This window comes from Dasypus novemcinctus, chromosome 10 (genome assembly GCF_030445035.2).
Source record: "Dasypus novemcinctus isolate mDasNov1 chromosome 10, mDasNov1.1.hap2, whole genome shotgun sequence".
In the NCBI taxonomy this organism is placed as follows: Eukaryota; Metazoa; Chordata; class Mammalia; order Cingulata; family Dasypodidae; genus Dasypus; species Dasypus novemcinctus.
In genome coordinates, this window is record NC_080682.1 from 48,120,033 (window position 1) to 48,135,063 (window position 15,031).

The 15,031-nt window shown below is 40.7% G+C and overlaps 1 pseudogene; it reads right to left on the reverse strand.

Annotated features, from left to right (window-relative positions):
• Nucleotides 1-3,468: 3,468 nt before the first annotated feature.
• LOC101438848 (ribosomal RNA processing protein 36 homolog) lies at nt 3,469-14,723 on the reverse strand (annotated as a pseudogene).
• Nucleotides 14,724-15,031: the final 308 nt, after the last annotated feature.

The following is a 15,031-nucleotide window of genomic DNA, read 5'->3' on the forward strand; positions in this document are numbered from 1 at the left end:
GCAACAAAAAGAGACACAGATTCCTGTTACAAGAATACAAGTGGATACAGAAGAACACACAGCGAATGGACACAGAGAGCAGATGAGGGGCGGGGGGGCGGTGTGTGTGTGAGAGAAATAAATAAAAAATAAATCTTAAAAAAAAGTTTTGATAGTCGATGGTAAGAATTCCAGTTATAAAACTTAGAACATAGCTCTCCTATACCACAACCTGACCTTCTTCCTTCTCTCCCTTCCCCATCTACCTAATAGAGTGTTTTTTACAACCTTGATTGCATCTTGGAATCACCTAGGGGAAATTTTCAGGGCTCAGGCTGTATTTCAAACCAGTTAAATCAGAATGTCTGGGGCATCAGCATTATTTAAAGCTCCCCATGCAGTTCCAATATGCAGCCAAAATTGAGAAGCACTGCAATAGTGTGACATCAGCAGTGAATATTTTGAACAAATAATATGATCTATCTCAATTTGCCCTCTTGGTCATAAATACTTACTTCCCTACCTACTGCCTGCAAAATACACTCACTGCTTTTCCAAGAGAAAATCTATGACACAGTTCTTGCCCTCAAGCTGTGTAGTATCCTTCCTAGAAGAGTACCCAGATGAAGAGCTGATGTTCATAATTACAGAAGAATGATAATAATATTTTACATATTGGGCACTTACTATGTGCCAAGAACTATGCCCAGAAATTTAATTGGATAAGCACATTTAATCCATTCAAAAATCTTATGAAATAGGTACCATATTGTGAGGAAACTTCAGTTTATTGGGGTGAGTCTCTTTGTCAAGATCATCCAGCTAACTGATAGTTCAGCTACTTAATTGTTATTTCATGACTCAAACTCAGGTTCTCAGACTCCAAGGTCTGTGTCCTTAACCAGTAATTTGAACTGCCTTTTTTGGGGCAGAGGTGCTAATTGTTTCTTAATGTCTATTTTCATTTAATTTCCCTAATAATAGAACCCCTAGATTTAGCTGGGCACGTTGCCACCCAGAACAAAGACGTACTTCTCAGCCTCCCTTGTAGGTAGCTGTTCGTTTGGCTAAGTTCTGGCTAACAGGGTATAAGTGAATGTGACATATATAATTTCTGGGTCATGCCCTTGAAGGGAATGGGCCTTCTTCTTAATTTCCTAGGGCTGCTCTAACAAAGCACCTCGAATTGGGTATCTTTTTTTTTTTTTTTATTGACTTTGTAATAATATTACATTAAAAATATATATGTGAGGTCCCATTCAACCCCACCCCCCCACCCCCCCTCTCCCCCCCCAACAACACTCGTTCCCATCATCATGACACATCCATTGGATTTGGTAAGTACATCTTTGGGCACCTCTGCACCTCATAGACAATGGTCCACATCATGGCCCATACTCTCCTCCATTCCATCCAGTGGGCCCTGTGAGGATCCACGATGTCCGGTGATCACCCCCGAGGCGCCATCCAGGGCAGCTCCATGTCCCAAATACGCCCCCACCTCTCATCTCTTCCTGCCCTTCCCCATACCCATCGTCCACCATGTCCACTTTTCCCAATCCAATGCCACCTCTTCTATGTGGACATTGGATTGGTTGTGTCCATTGCACCTCTATGTCATGAGGAGGCTCAGATTCCACATGGATGCTGGCTGCCATCCTCCCATTTTCAGTTGTAATCACTCTAGGCTCCATGGTGTGGTGATTGTCCTTCTTCAACTCCATCTTAGCTGAGTGTGGTAAGTCCAATAAATCAGATTGTAGGTGCTGGAGTCTGTTGAGGCTCAGGACCTGGCTATCACATTATCAGTCCAGAGATTCAAATCCCCTAACTATATCTTAAACCCCAACGTTAACTGCACCTCCAGCAGATTAGTATGAAAGTCTTATGAAGGGAGATCCCATCTGAGTCCAGATTCATCACACATAAACACCATTTGAATTGGGTATCTTAAAACAAAAACTGTATCACAGTTCTGGGAGCTATAAACCCTAAATTAAGGTGTTAGCAGAGTCAGACTTCCTTTTTTTTTTTTTAATTTATTTTATTTAATTCCCCCCCCTCCCCCGGTTGTCTGTTCTCTGTGTCTATTTGCTGCGTCTTGTTTCTTTGTCCGCTTCTGTTGTCGTCAGTGGCACGGGAAGTGTGGGCAGCGCCATTCCTGGGCAGGCTGCATTTTCTTTTGCACTGGGCGGCTCTCCTTACGGGTGCACTCCCTGTGCGTGGGGCTCCCCTACGCGGGGGACACCCCTGCGTGGCAGGGCACTCCTTGCGCGCATCAGCACTGTCAGCTCCACACGGGTCAAGGAGGCCCGGGGTTTGAACCGCAGACCTCCCATGTGGTAGACGGACGCCCTAACCACTGGGCCAAGTCCGTTTCCCCAGACTTCCTTTGAAGTCTGTAGAGAAGTATCTATTCCATCCCTCTATTCTGGGTTCTGGTGGTGGTTGCCAGCAATCCATGGTATTCTCTACCTTAGGCATTTCCCCCTCATCTGTTCATGTCCAAGTCTCCCATTCTTATAAGGACACATACCAGTAATATTTGAACTGGGCCCACACTAATCCAGTTTGGACTGATCTTAACTAATAACAGCTCCAAAGAGTCTATTTCTTCATAAGGTCATGTTCATAGAAATTTAAATGTTATTTTTTTGTGGGGATACAATTCAACCCATGAAAATCTCCCCCCAACCAATAAATTCACATTATTCCCATGCGCAAAATGCACCCTAACATCCCCAAAGCTGAAAGCCATCCAGCATCAAGTCTAAGTCCAGAATCTCACCTAAATCAGTTATGGGTATAGTCCATCCTGGAGCAAAATTCCTCTCTATATGTGGACCCATGGAACATAGAAGACAAGTTATCTGCTTCCAAAATACAGACATATAATGGTGGGACAGGTTTAGAATAGACAGAATAGATATTCCCATTCCAGAAGGGAGAAATTGCAAGGAAAAAATGAGTCTTGGGCCCCAAGCAAGTCTGAAATGCAGTAGGGAAATTTCCAGTATATTTCAAGACCTAATAGCAATCTTCTGTGGCTTGATGTTCTGTCCTCTGGGCCCGCTGGGGTGATGGCCCTGCCCTCTCTAAACACTTGACAGTGTCCCATCCTCTTCGGCTCAGAGCATTTACTTTTGGTCCAGACCTCTGCATCTATGGCTCTGCCCTTGGAATCATTCTTGTTTCTTTTCATCACATCTCTGTCCTTTTTAGTCTATGCTGATCTCATGTGCAATTCATGGTTATTCAAGCAATAGATAAGAAGGTCTTTCACAGGTTTTTCCTGGATAAACCATATTCCTATTCCTGATTTCTTACGAGATGATTGATTGGATCCATAATTCACATGACTTCTCCATTTATTCTTCTGTTGGAGTGAGGTCATTAAGGTGTGCTATCTTGGGCCTTAAAGATAATGGTAATATCCTAGGGAATGTGGAGCAAAAACACAGAAAGATGTGGGAGTGCGAACCAATGTTACTAAGCCGGCCCGGCAGCAGGCGTGTGCACAGCCTGAAGCCGCAGTTCAGGGTAGCTGGAATGGGCGACCACGCCTTCAGCCTGGTACGGGCGAAGCGCCCGGCGAAGCGCCCTCAGCCTACCGGGGCAAGATATATCAATAACGGGTGCCTCCCGCTATCTCCCGCCTAGCCTAACATCTGGTCGGCTCTCACTTCCCCTTTCCCCTCCCCTATTCCAAACCTCTCAGCTAGCCCTCTGCCTAGCAACCGCTTACAATCACCTATCAGAAAGCAGTACCCGCCCGCACTTATCAAATCTCTCCACGAAGTCCCTAACCCTATAAAACCGTATCCCCTTCCGCAATAAACCAGACTTGTGCCACCAGCCTGTCTCCGCGATTTCTTCCTGAAACTCGCGCGCCCTCCATACCTCGGAGCCACCGAGAGAAGTCGCAGAGGCCTCCAGCGGCTCCTCTCCACCCGCTGGCAGAAAGATTTTGGATTCCTGACACTGATAAGTTGCTAAGCACTGCTTATGTATATGTAGACCATTTAATGAAAGAGAAATAAACTTTGAGACCAAATTTTGGGTCTCAAAAGCAGCTGAAACCACGTCATAACCAATTCAACTCTTTATCAGATCATTGGTTTAGAAGGCTGCAATCATGAGTAGCCTGTGCATATATATATTTTTTAATCTTAAACTAAGTTTTGGAAGGGAGTTTATCTTTGGTGAACTGATTTGTTGGGGTCTTTGGGAACTCACCTCTGGGATCCCCCTAATGTTAGGTTGATTTGTGTGTGCAATAGCTTCCTTGATCTACTTCAGAGGGTCAATGAAGTATCATTTTAAGAAGTTGCAGTTCTTTAGTTTGAGTCCACTAATCAGATTTGTGGACTTTCAGATCCTTAACATCTCCCCTCATTTTTATGTCTTAAGGTGGAAAGAGAAGTTCTGGTGGTGTGTCACCAACTAAAGTCTTGGGCTCTTCAATTTTCCTGGCTGTCAACTTTCTGAGATGGCAAGGGCAATACATTTGAAATTGATAAAATGCCCTTTCAACATTGTATACAGTCTACTGGGTTATATTTCATGTAAATCTCAGTCTTAAAGTTAATCTGTTCTGGTTTAGTTTATGAGACATAAGGTACAGGAACTGCAATTTACTGTGAGTATTTGAATAAAAATATTGATTTATGGTTAACCATGGCAAATAATAATAATAGTAATAATAATAATAATAATGTGTCCAATGCATGTCAGTCACAATGCTAGACGTTTATATACTTTGTTACTTAATTCTCACCATTACCCTAGAGATAGGTAATAATTACTATTATGGAAACTAAAGAAAACTAGAGTCTTTATGATTTTACTTAAGATAGTAACAACCTGCCCAGCTGGCATACTACTGGGTTTCTACACAATCTGCAGATGGTAGAGGAATCTGACATGGCATCAACGACAATAGCTACTATTTTTAAAGTGCTTGCTATGCACGAGGTAACTGTATTGAGTGTTTTATGCATTATTTTATTTAATTCTTATGTCTCAGTTTGCCAGGCTTCCATCACAAATATGACAATAGGTTGGCTTAAATAACAGGAATTTATTGGCTCATGGTTTCTGAGTCTAGAAGGCTTGCTTTTTCCAGGGGTCAATAGCATTCTAGCTCTGGCATCCTTGGATTCCTTGGCTTTTTCTGTTGGCAATGTCCTCTCCTTTCTCTTCTATGTTCCTCCTGACTTCTGGCTTCTGGTCCCCCCTGTGGCTTTCTCTTACAATGCCTTCAGTAATGCAGACCAAGACCCATTCTCTTTTAGTTGTGCTATACCCCAACTAAAATAACATCTTCAAGAGATCCTATTACAATTGGGTACATAACCCCATCTACTATACATTATATCTGTCCTATGAGGTAAATTTTAATACCTTTTGGGAAAATTACAGCCCAGAAAGTTAAAATAATTAGGTAATGACCCCACAACTTAGAAGAGTCATATCCAGTCTTAGTCTGACTTCAAGTCCTGGACTCATTTTACTAGTCAAGCTACACTGAATTTATACCATGATTAAGCTTTTGATTCCAATCATGCAGTTGTTTATAACATGGTAAGTTTTGTTTTTGTTTTTAAAGAATGTTGGGACCCAGTATTATTTTATTAAAAATGCAGTTCAATGATGCTAATGTTGCTTTTCATATACGCATAGTACCTTTGATTGTTACCATATAAAAGGTCATACTTAGCTAAACTTGGGGAAATATTAGATACAATACATTTTTCTTAATAAATACATTTAATGTTCAAAAGATGCAAAACACATATACAAAATACAGTAAGAAAGAGGCAAGTATCCTTAAAAGGGATAAATTAGGAAAGTCATATGTGAAATTCTACAAGTGTGATAAACATTTATTAGAAAAATCAAACTTAGAAGGATGGGTCCTTTGAATTATTGAACAAAAATCCTTGAAAGGCTCAGTGGTAGGCATAACTTGAAAAGACAGCTGAAAAAATAAAAAGAATACACAAAATGGACTATATAAAATGTTCACAAAATGCATTGCATTTGTTAAACACTTCAGAGTTATATGATCTAAATGTGAAAATGCTTGCAGATAAATTGATAAAAGGTCCTTGAAATAATGTAGAAGAAGAAAGAAACCTAAAAGAACACAAACTTCTTAAAATGAGCTTGAGGTGGTTTGAAGTTGTATGTATCCCAGAAAAACGTGTTATTAAATTTAATCCGTTTTTGTGGGTATGAATACACTGTAAATAGGACCTTTTGATGAGGTTACTTCAGTTAAGCTGTGGCCCACCTCAATCAGGATGGGTCTTAATCCTGTTACTGGAGACCTTTACAGACAGAATGAAATTCAGATAGATAGACAAAGCCATAAGAAGCAAGAAGCTGGACATCAACAAAACCTGGAAGAAAGACCAGGAGATAAAGCCATGTGCCTTGCTATATGACATGCCAAGGACCCAGGATCACCTGCAGCCAGCCCCTGAAAGCCACTGTCTTCAGGAAGAAAGCATCGTCTTGATGATGTTTTTATTTGGACTTTTTCCCAGCCTCAAACCATAATAAGCAAATACATTTCTATTCATGACAGATTCAATCTCTTTAAATGTGATTGGTTTGTTAAGTTCTTGTATTTCTTGTAGCATCTTTGTAGGTTGTTTGTGCATTTCTAGGTATTTGTCCATTTCACTTAGGTTGTCTAGTTTGTTGGCATACAGTTTCTCATAATATCCTCTTATGATTCTTGTATCTACATGGGATCAGTTGTAACTTCACCCCTTTCATTTCTGATTGTATTTATTTGCATCTTCTCTCTTTTTTTCTTTGTTAGTCTAGCTAGGGGTTTGTCAATTTTATCGATCTTTTCAAAGAACCAGAATTTTAGTTTTGTTGATTTTCTCTATTGCTTTTTTTGTTCTCAATTTCATTTATTTCTGCTCTAATCTTTATTGTTTTTTTCCTTCTGCTTGCTTTGGGTTTGGTTTTGTTGTTCTTTTTCTAGTTTCTCTAGTTGTCCAGTTTAATCTTTGCGTTTACCTAATGACTCTTGTTCATGGTGGTTTCTCTCCTTATTTCCTTTGTTTTTATTGTAAGCTCATATTCTTGAAATTTTATCTAAAGGAATTCCTTGAGGCCTAAATTTAAAATATAATACTCAACAGAAGGTTTGCTCTTTTCAGGTGCATGGAGGCACTACCAACCTGAGACCACTTTAAACTAAGTTATCAGCTTGAGGATTTTCCAGGCCACATGAAAGTATGAATTCTAGTCTCAAACAGCATGCAGGTCAGCTGTGGTTATGCAATTATTGGGGAAGCTTTCTATCTCCACCTTCTACTTCCCTTTACTTCCAAAACCAAAGTTAAGTGGGTAAATTTCCTCTGTGGGGTTGGTTCACACTTTAAATGATGGTGTCATCTTTTGAGGTCCCCACCTTCAGTAGGATGGGAGTCTGATCTGACTTCTCACTTTTTAGGGAACTTAGGCTTTGTGGCTTACTCCACACATGGCCCACTAAAACAGTAGCTCTAGGCCACCCACAATTCCCACAAAAAAAGTAGAATAAAAAGATGAGTGACAAGAATGCATAAAGTCCTTAATGCATAAAGGATCCTGCATAAAGTCCCAGCCCTGGGAGCCATCAACAGACTCTGCAGCCTTTACTAGGTCAAGGTCACTCACTGGCCCCTTTTCTTTGGTACAAGAGTCAATAGTTTAAGGCAAGGGTGTGAGAAAGACAGGAGGACATGATAAACCAGATCCAAGCAGAGGAAGTGGGGGCATGGAAAGAGGCCAAGCAGCTCTTCTTGCCCAGCCCTAAGGGAAGTCCAAGAGCCCTCTTCTCTTTGAGCTAAGCCAGTTCAAGGGCAGCTGTGATCCTTGCCCTTGAATGGGAAAGAACCAGGAAAACAGGCCAAGCCCAAAGGCCACAGATCCATGTCTCACTAGGGCACTGCCAGAGCTGAGGACAGTTCCTTGTTTCTCTTGGCCCAAAGGGAGAGATCTCCTGTCCTATTTGCATTTCGGTGCCTCTTTTGACTCAAGGGCCAGGTGGAACTCCACCTCTTCTGCTTCAGGACCAGGTGCAACTCCTGCTGCCACTTTCATTCCTGCTGTGCCATATGCTGCTGTTCCATTCACTGAAGGAGCTGCGGCAGTTTCTCCTGCTAGTCCTCTGACCAGTTCTTCTTCGATTGCTTTTCACAATCTCTTTCTCTTTGGCTTGAATGTCACTCAGGAATTGATGCATTTTGTTAGACACCGCAGGATTATATTCCTCTGACAGATCATCGAAGTGGAAGTCCTGGGCCACCTTCTTACTGATAGGGACAACCTAACACAAACGTGGTACCTGGATTTGGCTGACGTTTTCAGAGGCCTGTGCTTATCTATAACACATGCATTTTGGATAAGTGGTCTAGAACCTTGCTTCCTAATGCCATTTCCAATGACTAAAAGTTTGTACCTCTTATTCCCCGTTTGGCTCTGCAATTCCTACAGCTTCTCAAATGATACATTGGATGTGTCCTTCTGCAGGTTGTGGGCTGTAGCCCCAGACTCCAGGCTCCCACTGTCCTCCTGGCCATCTAGGGCCCTGCAGGGAGAACAGGCTATGGCCCATTTCAAGGACTCACTTTGATCTGGGTCACAGTTTTGATGCTAGGAGAAGTCCAAAACTGAAAGGTTAGCAAGGCGACTGTGGGGTTTTGGAACTGCCTGCCAGTAATCCTTGTGATTCCCATCACAATGTTATCTCTTCTCCTTTCTCTTCCTGGTCTTATTGATTTCCAGCTTCTGCTCCTCCATGGGCTTTCTCTCTCCACTACTGAATTTATTCTGCTTATAAAGGATTCCAGTAATCCAGATTAAGACCCTAACTCATTCAGATAAACCACACATTAACTAAAGTAACATCTTTTAGAAATCGTATTTATAATGGGCTCACACCCACAGGAATAGATTAAAGAACATATATTTTTCTTGAATACACGATTCAACCTACCACAATAGGTTTCAGGTGAATTGTTCTGTCCTTTGACTTCTCATTCTGTCATATTTATTCCTTTCTATTCGTACACATTACTATTGACTGTAATGAAAGATGTTGTTAATGTGGGAAAGTGTGTGTAGGGGTGGGGTATGTGGGACTCTCCTATATTTTTGATGTAACATTTATGTAATCTAAAGCTTCTTTTAAAAATTAATTATTTAATTAAAAAAAACCAAAACGAAACAACTCCACTAATTATTCTTAGAGCAGTAATCTCCCCATGGCTTCCCTACCCCTTAACTACTTCCTCACTATAACAGGGGAGGCTTTTTTTTTTCCCAAAAAATGCAAGACTGATCAATTACTAGCTTTCTTAAAACTCATGTATTTGTTTCCCACCCCCATTAAGAAAAGTCTGCCTCCTTAGTCTAGCATAAAAGGCCTTCTGTGGTTTGGCTGTTGCCTGTTTTCCAGTCTCTTGACCTGCCTCTTCCCCATATGCACACTTTCCTCCAGCCATAATGAACTTTAAGGACCTCCACGTCCACTGCAAAGATATATTATATACTGTGAGGGAAATTTCAGCAAAAACACACTAGCTTCTGGATAAATTACAACACATAATATTACAAATGCATTGCTAGACTCCAAGGGTTAAAAAAACAAGTGAGTCGAAACCTGAAATGTGAATGGTTATCCTGGCAAAATTATTAATGGCATCTCTCCTTCATTCTCAAAAGTGTTCTATTTTGGACAGTAAACTACATGGTCATCCTATTAACAGAGGATAGCATAACCAGTGGTCTCATAATCAGTCAAGAATCACCATCCTCACAGCATGAACTGATGGGTTCTCACTGTCTTCCACCTTACCTTCTCTACCCAGCCAGTTCCACACTTACGTTTATTAATTTTGTGGGAATAAATGAAGAATATCTAAATGAGAAGAAACAAAGTCTTTTTCTTCAGAGCTTGCAATAGCAAGGGATTCAGCCACCATCATTTGCGTTTGGCAGAGATTCAAAGGTCAGTAGAGGAGTGGAAAAAGGGAAGACTTCAAGTGTGCTCTGAGTGGAGGCTGTAGGCAGGCTAATTAGAAGTGGGGCATCCTTTTTAATTGCTTGGGGGAACATATTTGGTTTTCCCAGCTGGTCCTAAGTTGGAAGCAGGGGCAAAAATTAGGGAAAAGGGTAATTTATTTATGAAATCCTGGCTATTTTGGGCTGATTGTTACAGGTATTCTGATTTGGCTTCCTGTATGGGTTGCTGCAGATGGTGGGCCAGAGTTCTATTTTTACAAATGATGTGGCCATTGTCTATTTTTATATTCAGCCTTTCATTTTCACCACTTCTCTCCTGGTACAAAATTCTGTATCAGTCCTAACAATGGCACTGGCTTAGATAATAATGAATATCTACTGATGCACACAGTAGGAAAATCCAGACACAAGTTTGGTTGATCCGGCAATTTAATGCTGTCATTGATGACCCAGTTTTTTTCATTTATAATTATTTTTTTCCTGTCCTTCATTGATTCAGCTTTGTCCCAAACTGGGCCTTCCACATGACGGGAAAAAGGCTGCTCCAGTTCCAGGCGTCACCAAATGCACACCAGATCATTCCAGCATTTCAAGGAAGAATCTGAAACTCACCTTACTAACTTTTGTCACCTGCCTTCCCTGATACAGTGACTGTGGCCAGGAGAGTGGAATATACTGTCTGGCTTGTGCAAATTAGGACTTAGTCTTGGAGCTCAGATGGAGTCAGCCTTTCCCAAGGAAAAGGGAAGGAGTAATAGATGTTGAGTAAACAACCAGCAAGTTTTTGGTCCGGTAAGAAGCATTCATGTGCCTAGCAACCAAACCTACTCAAGTTGTTAGAGTCTCATACCTTAGACACGTTGTGGAGGTTATGCTAACGAACTAAAATAGCAGCCATTTTGTGCCAATGAGAGGCATTTGGGAGACATTTGGTGAGAGAATGAAAAGAGCATTCATTCTATTGCTATAGCCTATGTATGAACCTTTTAATTGGCTTTTAACCTTAGGCAAGATAATTACTCTTTGATCTCCATTTTCCTTACCTGTAACTTGGGAATAATTTCCCTATCTTGTTCAGTGTTGTGAGAAATAAACAAGATTATACATATAAAGAATTTGGCATAGTGCCTGGCACAGAGTAGGCAATAAATGTAAATTCCCTTTTAGTTTCCAGTCACTAAATTTACTCAAATCATCAGCATAATGACTTTTCCTTGGATCACCAAGCTGTGGGAGGTGATTCCTTTGAACCTCTTCGTGCAGTAGGGAAAGAACATTGTGAGCTAAACGTGTCTCTTAATTTTTGCATCTCATCTTAGAATACTGGGAAAAATCTGATATCTTGAACTTACTAATTAATATAAATGTATTTTAAAACTGATAATAAACACAGCAGCTGCTGAATCCTGCTAACTTGCAGCCATTTTCCTCTCACCCTGGGAAACTTTAATCATTGTATCTGGCTCAAGTGTTGATCCTTTCCTGATGCATTAGGAAACTATAACTATTTCTTCATTACTCACCAAGACCAAAAGCTATTTTGCTCCAGGGGAACACATAAGCTCATTTGAATTAAGTTTTCTGACTCCAAGCCTAGAATCTGAAGGTCAGAAGGCCATGGAGGATCAGCAAGATTTTGACTCATTCTCAAGATCCCCTGACATTTAAGTTCACTGTACTCTTTTCCTCCAACCTCACATCCGCTGATTGGTCAGCTCAGACATGCAGGAAATAGCAGTATAAGCAATGCTTCAGTGAGCCCCCTCCAAGCTGTAAAGACCCTGAATAATTCATCAGCTGGCAGTAGCCCTCTTTTGCCCTTGGTGGTCTCACGATAGGTCACCAGTGACTAAGCTTACGGAAGCCCTCTTCCCCAGGATAATTAGTCTTGCAAGAGCTCTACTGAATTAGCACTCCTATTTTATTGTACCCTTGGACTACAGTGGCTGAGTAATAAAATAAGCAAATTATTGCTGAAGGCCTGTAGCAGATTATTCTGAAGGCTCTGTCACTTTATGAATAGAACTTAAATCATCAGGCAAGTTTACACTGTGGCCTCATGTCTGGGGGTGATATTTATTATTTTCTAATATTTAAAAATGAAAATTTATTTATATTTCTTTCTGATAAAGATTATAATAATGAATTTTTTCATATTGAACAATACAGAAAATCACGGTGAAGAAAGCAACAATAATCCTTCCCCAGAGAAAACATCTGGTAACATTTTGCTGTGTGTAGTCTATACCTTATTCTCCCTTTCTCTCTGTCCTTTTATATAAATGGGATTCTATTATAAATGCAATTTAACAATCACCAAGTACATCTTTTATGCCCATAAATATAGATCTATATCATTATTTTTATGACTACATGGTATTGCATTGCATTCATTTACCAGACTTTATCCAGTCCTTGTTGATGAATCACTCTGTTGTCTCCAAATTGTTCCTATTAGCAATAACACTGCAGTAAAACTATCTTAAATGCACTTAAGTACATACAGCTTAACTTCTTAGTATAAATTTCTAAAATTGGGATTGCTAGATACATGAGAAAACGTTGATACTTAAGGTTAAATTACTTCTCAAATAGTCTCACAATTTACATGTTGACTAATAATATTGGAAAGCCAGTGAGAAAGTCTGCTAAAAGAAACCCGCTAAGGTGGCGGACTTGGCCCAGTGGTTAGGGCATCCACCTACCACATGGGAGGTCTGCGGTTCAAACCCCAGACCTCCTTGACCCATGTGGAGCTGGCCCATGTGCAGTGCTGATGCACATAAGGAGTGCCGTGCCACGCAGGGGTGTCCCCCGCATAGGGGAGCCCCAGCACAAGGAGTGTGCACTTTAAGGAGAGCCGCCCAACGTGAAAGAAAGCGCAGCCTGCCCAGGAATGGTGCCGCACACACACACGGAGAGATGACACAGCAAGATGATGCAACAAAAAGAAACACAGATTCCTGTGCTGCTAACAACAACAGAAGCAGACAAAAAAGACACAGAGAACAGACAACTGGGGTGGGGGGGGGAAGGGGAGAGAAATAAATAAATAAATAAATTAAAAAAAAAAAAAAAAGAAACCCATTAAGGGGACTGTCTTCCTGGTTCTCAAAACAGGCAAACTAGCATTGGAGGTTGACAAACTACTCCAAAATCAACCTTAAGGAATCTGTAGGAGAGCGAGAGAGGGACATGTGTAATCCTGAAACAAATAAAACAAACCACGAGAAGCCCCAGAGGACTGTGAATGTAGGACGTTGGTGGTCAGGGGTAAAGGTCACCAGAACTCAGAGGAAATCTTTAAATATTCAGCTTTCCCCCCTTTCCCCCTTGCCTTAGGACAATTGATGCCTAATTCTTCCAGTGATAGGCCACTAGTGTTAGCGACTATGGGATACTACGTGGGGTGAGGGGCTGATGGAAAACAGATGTAGACTGACTAGTCTTGGACATTCACTGCTCCACTCTCCCCAGACCCTCAGGTATTGCAAACTAGGAAGATACTGCTTCTCCTTCTGCCTAAATAAGGATTTAAATGTGAGAACCTGACAGCAAACAGGAGTGGCAGCTCTGTTGGTACCTGGGCTTCCCTGCTCTGGGACTCATTCTCTCCCCTCTCTTTAATCTTTATGGTCGTGACAAAAAATTTGCTTGGCCTTTGGCCCTTTCCCAATACACATTACCAGACAAGCTGGACCATACTCCTAGGGAAGTATGAGCACACAGGCCAAAATAACCAGGCACCAGAGAAGTACAATTATCCCCAAAGAAGGATCGTATAAAACTGGTCAATATTTATCATCTGAAGCAAAAGTATTGGAACAAATGGAAAGAGACTTAACCTAAGTATGATAAACATACTTAAGCAAATAAGGGAAGATATTAACAATCAGAAAACAGAACCAGGTAAAAATATTAGATTTGAAAAACAAAATAGGGAAGTGATCATTTCCTTATATAGCAGAACCTGAGTAAGGGTAAGAGTTCAAGGAGAGGGATTGACTCCCAGTGTAGAAAACCCAGGCACCACAGAATCATTACTCCTGTTTGCTCTCTCCTTGCCAGGCAACTTATATATCCCAATAGGGGCGTTCTTATGTGAGTCAAAATCTAAGTTCTCAAATAGTCTCTGTCAAGTTTGGTGACAAGCTGGTTTATGTTATTCTCCATTAAATTTATTATTAGTACAGTATATCATCACCATGATTAGATATTCTATTCATCCTATGACTGTTTACACATCTTTTATTTCAGTTAACTATTGGTAAATAGGAGAAGATTAATCTATCCTGAAGATGGTTCTTTTATCCATTCATCCATCCATCCCTCCAGTCAGACAGTGACTCAACATTTGATGAGTGCCTGTCACAATAGGTGCTGATAAAGATGAAAATAAAATAAAATAAGGACTCTGTACTTAAGGAGTTATACTCTAGCAATGGAGATAAAGACATCCATGAATATGTTGGGGTAATGTTGCAGTCAGGGTCACACAGCTTGTTACTGGCAAGGTTAGAACTCAAATACGGGGTATCTTGATCGTTAGACTCTGTTCTTTCCACTTTGCACAGTGCATCCTACATGTGGGTATTTCATGAAAGATATATATATACACATTTATGTATTTCCAGTAATGTGTAACTCAGGAGCAAAAGCTTTAACATGTTTATTGCTAATCTTACCAAGTGCAGCTCATCATAAAGACGCATATAGCCTTGTGTTACCAAACTTTCAAAGTTCTATGCATACCCAGAGATAGTTATTCCACTGGAGGAATTTCAGAACCAATGGAACAACTTTGAATTCCTGGAACAGATCCGGTGCTCTAAGAAACCCATGTACAGCAACAATAAATTGAGATTAAGGTCATACCCAATTCAGTTGAAAAATCATAATAAAGTCTTATCATATTCACAGGATTATCAGTGGTAGTTGAATTTCTACAGATTGGCATTCAAGATTGGGGAAAAATTAGGGGCTATTGGTCCCTACTGTATTTTAATGAATTTAATTTGAT